The following is a 6,402-nucleotide window of genomic DNA, read 5'->3' as shown; positions in this document are numbered from 1 at the left end:
GTTGGTTGGGTGCCAGATTGTCTGGTGTGTTGCTAGATGGGCTGCACCTATATAGCATGGTAGTCCAGAGCTATTAGGAGCTTATTCTTTCTTTGTGGAGTGTTTGTTTCTTGTATTAATTCTGGTGGAGTATGTGTTTGTGTGGAGGATACACGGTCATCTAATGGTGAGGTTTTATGGTTGGATGTTGTCATTTTGTTTGACTGTCACCCAGTGGTGGATAACCCTCTATCCTTGTGTATTAAAATAACAATATTTTTGCATTTCTCCAAAGATTAGGTGGTCTTCTGTTGTCCAGATTCATTTAAGGGTGGGGTTCCCCAGTTTTGCTAGAGAAAGCTGCGACTCTGTATTTGCTCTTCTCGTAGAGCTTGGTTATGATTACCGCATTGCTGCTAGAACTGAGGATCCTGCATACGTTGTAGGGGGAATTCGGATTGAAGGAATTCCACTCTGTGTATGGTGCAGAGTTCCAGGGACGTCATTTCACCAAAATGCCAGGGGTAGCGGAAGTGACATCACACAACCCTTGACCCCCTGGTGACATCACAGGAAGTGATGTCATTTGACCCCACCCCAAAGTGATATCGCGGGAAGCAATGGAGCACAACCTTTCACCCGGTGACAAAACAGGAAGTGGCATCACATAGCATTGTACACTACAAAAAATATGGTTACGGTATCACTATAATGTGATGTACATTTCATACAAGAATGGATCGCCATATGTATCATTAAGATCAGTTTGTATAGGCCCATATTACCAAATTACTGTAAATGCAAGCAGACGTCCATGACCAAATGATAATGATGTGTTATTATATAGCACTTACGCTTAAGCCCTTTATATAGACAAAATGTGCACCCAATATTATCCAATCTGTGTTGGTACTCATTTATCGATTTCAGAAGGATCAAAGGCTGAGTTGAGGCGTTTAAGAACAGACTAAATCAGTGACTCACCCCCTGAAGTGTGCCTGAAATAAACCTTTAATGAGTCTAGCAATTATTGTATAGAATTCCAGAAAGACACATTCTTTGTTATTTAGGGTCACTGCTGAAAGTGTTAGACTTGTGGCACTCCTGTTTTTTTTTAATGGGCCTGAACACGAAAGGCAGCCACTCCAGAAGTAAAGAGCCACATGGTGCTGGCCACAGCCCAGGAGCTTGCATTACACACATACAAAAAAAAAAATCTTTTTTTTGTAGAGGTCGCAAGGGGGACCACAGAGGTCGCAGTTGCGACCTACGGCGACCCCTAAATGACGTCCCAGCAGAGTTCATCAAAATGAATCCTTTTCTTCACTGGTAACCAGAGGAGGCTACTCAGGGCTTGGGTGATGTGTTACATCTCATATTCTCTCAGTAGAAGGCTGAAATTATTTGGTTGTGCATGCTAGAAGAAGCCTTTAAAAAGTAGCAGACCCTGGAGGAAAAGAAACACAGGCTGTCATGAAAACAGTGACATGCAGATAGAACAAGTATTTAGTCAACCTACTATAAAATCCAGGAATGTTACGTCCCATATGTCTAACAACATACAATGGCATTCCTCTAAAGGATGAAAAGCTAAAGGGAGGCAGAGAGAAATGTTTCGGATATGTGTCAAGGACAGTGCCATCATTGCATTTAATACTACGTCCGCCTGGGAGTAGGACTGACAGGACCAGCCTTGAACTATTCCAAAATGCCCCGAGAAAGCAACTCGTTGGAAACTGCCAGGTCCTAAAGAAACAGGTTATTTGGGACTGCATCTTCCAAGATGCATCAGGGTTATACATTCAAAACCTGGAGTGGTTTTTAGAGTTTATTTCAGGGATGCAGGGAATGATATGTATTGGGGAAACATTAGCAAATCCAGAGAGACTCCTTACAATAGGTGGAGATCCTCGAATGGGAACAAAACCTAACTTATGCCAACATCCCTTCCCCACTGGTGAAAGCAAACGTTTTTATTCGTGCCTTGAGCTCCAGCATTTGAGAAGAAAAAATGTCCTTCCCTCTTGCCGAAGTGAAAACGATTTGTGCACAGGTGGACACTTACTGGATGTTTTTCTGTCACTTTAGATGGCCTTTTAACCAATAGAAACCCACAAAGCAAACTTCTGTGCAGGGGGACAGCCAGGAGGTGAGGCAGGAGCAAAGCAGCAGACCAACACCATCTCCTGTATATGGAAACCAACTGGAAGAAATCCAAGATGTTGGCAAGCCTTTAAAGTCTTCCTTCCCCCCCCCCAGCTTGGAATAGGAGGCCAATTAAGAAATTAATTCAAAAGTATACCTCCACCAATGGGAGAACAAGGAGGGCTTTAAAACTGGGGCTCAGAAACACAGACAGTGTCTTTTGGGCTGAGAGTTAAGAAGAGGAGTTTTCTGAGGAAGTGGGAGAGCCACAGAGCAGTGGCAGCTCTTGGGCCTTGAAGGGAGGTGTGCTCCAATGAGAGAGAGAAGAGTCCCTTAAACACCGGAAGAGGGGTATGCTCCAGTGAAGGAGAGAAGAGTGGTCTGCTCCAGTGAGGGGGAGAGCAGTTCCTAGTCCCCCAAAAGAGGGATCTGCTCCAGTGATGGGGAGGGGACCATGCTGAACCGCAAAAGAGTGTGTGTTCTAGTAAGAGGGAAAGTGCCACCTGGACCTCAAGAGAGGGTGCTCCTCCGGAGAGGTCAAGAGGATCTCCCTGACCCCAGTGTGCTTCAGTGAGGAAGGTGAGAAACCTCTGAGCCCCAAAAGAGGGGTGGGCTCCAGTGAGGGAGAAAAGAACCCCCTGAACCCTAAAAAAGCAGGTGCTCCTGTGAGGTAGAGATTAGCCCCCGACATCCCAGAAGAGGGGTGTGCTCCAGTGAGGGGAGCCTTGAGAAGAAAAAGAAAGAGGTTCTTCACCCAAGAGAAGGGAATGATGAGAAGTAGTGAGAGATTGACTTTGACCTGAGAAGAGGGGATGTGTAACAGAAGCGGAGAACCCATGAAATCAAGAGGAGTGGTGTACTACATTGAATAGCGGGTGTGAACAGGGCTCTATATCCATGGGAGAGTGAGGAGTGTACTATATCCCTGGATGTGGATCAGTAAACAGGGCACTATATCCCTGAGTGAAGACAGGTGTGCAGGGTACCATATCCCTGCATAAAAGAAGGGAGGGGGAGAGCCCCTTGACCCCAGAAGAGGGGAATAAGTAACAGTGGGATGGCGAGCCTCAGTGAAGCCGGGAACGTTTGGGACACTTGGCAATGGGAGGAAGCCCTAAATCCCTAGAATGGTGGAAAGGTCTTGTGGTCACCACCTGAAATAGTAACGACCTTCCTGTCTAGAACTTTCTGAATTCCTTTTTCGTTTGCTATCCTCTGTTTATAATTACAGCTCCTGGTTTTATGGTATTTACTTTTCTGTCACTTACATCTGTATTTATCTGCATTTACATTTTGACCATTTAATCTGTAGTCATACACATTTATTATTTGTAATATGACAATATAATTTACAACCAGTATTTGTATGCATTTATTCGAATTACACAGACATACTGCTCAAATGAAACTGAGTTACCCCACAATGTCTGCTCCATTTGTATCATAACAGCAAACGGCTGCTCATGATTATTACGGCTGATCTTAAATGTATGTTGGGAGCAATTAGAACTTCAACATTATTTTTCACATAACCTTTGCATTTCTTCATGCTGCCAATCTTCAATGCCATTGGCCCACAATATTTGATTAACAGCATGGGAACAAAGCAGGGAGACGTGCTGTTATGTTTTTTTTTTAAACAAATAAATAATGCCAGAAAGCAGATTGATTTGGGTCTGGCGTTTAGGTGTAAAATTCAGTAAAATGAAAAACAGGGGTCCTCATTTATGATCCTGAGTTCAAGGACTACGTTTCCCAAGATTCTTTATGTTACAGCCATCCCAAACCAATATTCATGAAATAGTCTTATGTTTTACTTTATTTAATAAAACCTTTTAAGTTTATTCTGGTGTCAGTAGTTGTGTGTTTCCTCGGCCATGTGACATTACCCAGATGTTTATCTTGCAAAGGCATCTAGTGAGGGGGTTGTTTTGAGTTGAGGTCTTAAGGTTGCCATCTTGAAAATGAATTAGGTGTTATCCACATAGTTGTAACATGTGAGTCTGTGTTTTTTAATTAGTCTCAGAAATAGGGCAAGGTATATTTTAAAAAGAAATGGTGAACGTATTGATACTTGTGGAGTGCTGCATTGAAGGGTTTGGGTGCTTGATGTGAAGGGTGGTAGACAGGTTATTTCAGTTCCGTCCGTAAGGATTGTATCCACTGTAGTGCGGTACCGCAAAGGATGGATATTTGAAGTCTCTTGATGAAGGTTGTGTTGTTGATAGTGTCCAAAGCTGCCAGTATGTCCACTGGTATGTTGACTGAACATATGTTAATCGACTAACCATATTGTCTGTAAAGGGGTTGATATAACATCTGGGTAATGATTTAATATCTTTCTCAATTTTCTCCTGTAGTTCTCTGGTATTCTTTTTATTTGAGTCAACTTCTTGGTGCACTGTGCGTGCGCTATACGTCTTATCAGCCTTCCCAGCTTCCCAAAGGGTGTCAGAGTGTGAAACAGTGCTGGGGTTAACATGATGCTTACATGGACAATAGCACCATTTTACCAGTAAAACGTTCTTGAGTGTGAGCTGTATAAGCCAATGTCCATCTTCTATTTAGCATTTAGTAAGCATGGGTATTTTATATCTGATAAGAAACTATGTACCCATGATATGCAAGTAAAGTCTGTTTCTGTGGGATGGAAAATGCTGTTGCCCACATGAGTGAGGACAGGTTACAACAAGCCTCCCATCGCCATCTTACCAGAACATAGAGATCCTACATGCAAATATTTTAATAATTAGAGTAGTAATGCCACATGCCGCACCACTAGGTTTACTGCTGTGGTATATTTCCCACACCCAAACTCCCTTTAGTTTACGATCTTCACCTGGAGGTAAATGTGTCTCCTGGATCAATGCTCCATCTGGGCTTATAGAATAGTGGAGGATCATGTGTTTCATACCATTGACACTTGATTAAGCCACATTCAAGTCAGACATTGTGAAATGTGGGATGTAGGGTTTCTTGAAACACAGAAAGACTTATTAGTCTACCTACAACTACCCATAATTTCTCAGATATATTTGTAAGCATCTGGACAATTAGCCTGGCGTGCTTTTGACTCAGAATGTAAGGTGTCATTTTAATTCAAGGAATATTTTCACTTAAAACTAACTACAGTACACAGAAACATTGTGACTGTACAACACTATAACCAAATTCCTATACAAAATAACTCACCAGCACACATGCTCCTTTGAGACCAAAAACTCTTATAATGATTCTAAGGATCTCTCTGTGCGGCATTCATTGTACTGAGTGAAACCCCCTAAAAGAACTCTTCTCCTCTATTCCATAAAACCCACTTCCTCCATGAAGTGGAGCGAAGTGGAGGCAAGTGGAGTTAGCTGGAGTGCATCTGGAAGAGGCTATTCATGTGGCATGCAGTGGAAATTACTTTGGATACCAGCCCCCCAAGCGTGAGAACATGCCAACAGGTAAGGAGAGGGTGACAAGTGATGCTCACGGTAAATGGAGTCCTGGTATCTCAAAGAGAGGAGAAAACGGAGGGGGTAAAAGAGTTTGTGGCCCGGGACGTAGGGGATATTGCTTATATGCAGGAGAGGCCAGCGAAAAAGTGGAGGAGTCGTTGTGAGGGAAGCCTGGATTTTGACCAAAGGGATTTGAATAATGAGTTTGTATTGGACCCCAAGATAATATTCAATTGACTACTCCCACTCATATGCATAACAAAGAACAAGATCAGGGAGTAGTTCATGCAAAGGCTTTTAAACAACCAACTTTTATATGGAAACTGCTGATGAAGAGTGTTCGATGATGATTGATCCGAGCCGTCTACCATCCAAAGGTGACAAACCTAATAATCATTGGCACAAGGAACCAAATGCGCAGAAGCTTTGAAACACACTGATACAGCCGGCGGTAGGAGAGGCAGTGAGAATCTAGGGCTGGCAGCCCATCTGGACAAGGAATTGGTGGATCTCACAATGAAGATTGCCAAACAAAAACAATTACGTTTGTCAAGAGTGAATGCCTATGAATTTTAGATCAATCTCTGCTGCAGGATGATGCAACCGCCGAGAGACTGGAGACGGAAGGTAGGGTCTCCTTGAACGTTCCCCCGGTGGGGCAAATCCGTGGGGACAATGCTTCCTCCCCTAGTTATGTGGATCCTGCTTCTGAGGAATTGAATAGGGAATGCAAAGATCTGAAAAATCCCAAGAGCCATCAAACCCTACGAGTAAAGTCTGTGACAACGGAGAAAGCTCTATCCAGAGCGAGGAGATTAAGCCTGGATTCTGAATG

This window comes from Ambystoma mexicanum, chromosome 2p, assembly GCF_040938575.1.
Source record: "Ambystoma mexicanum isolate Mex_15411 chromosome 2p, UKY_AmexF1_1, whole genome shotgun sequence".
Lineage (NCBI taxonomy): Eukaryota > Metazoa > Chordata > Amphibia > Caudata > Ambystomatidae > Ambystoma > Ambystoma mexicanum.
The sequence above is the reverse complement of the archived record's forward strand: the minus strand, read 5'-3'. Positions refer to the sequence as shown.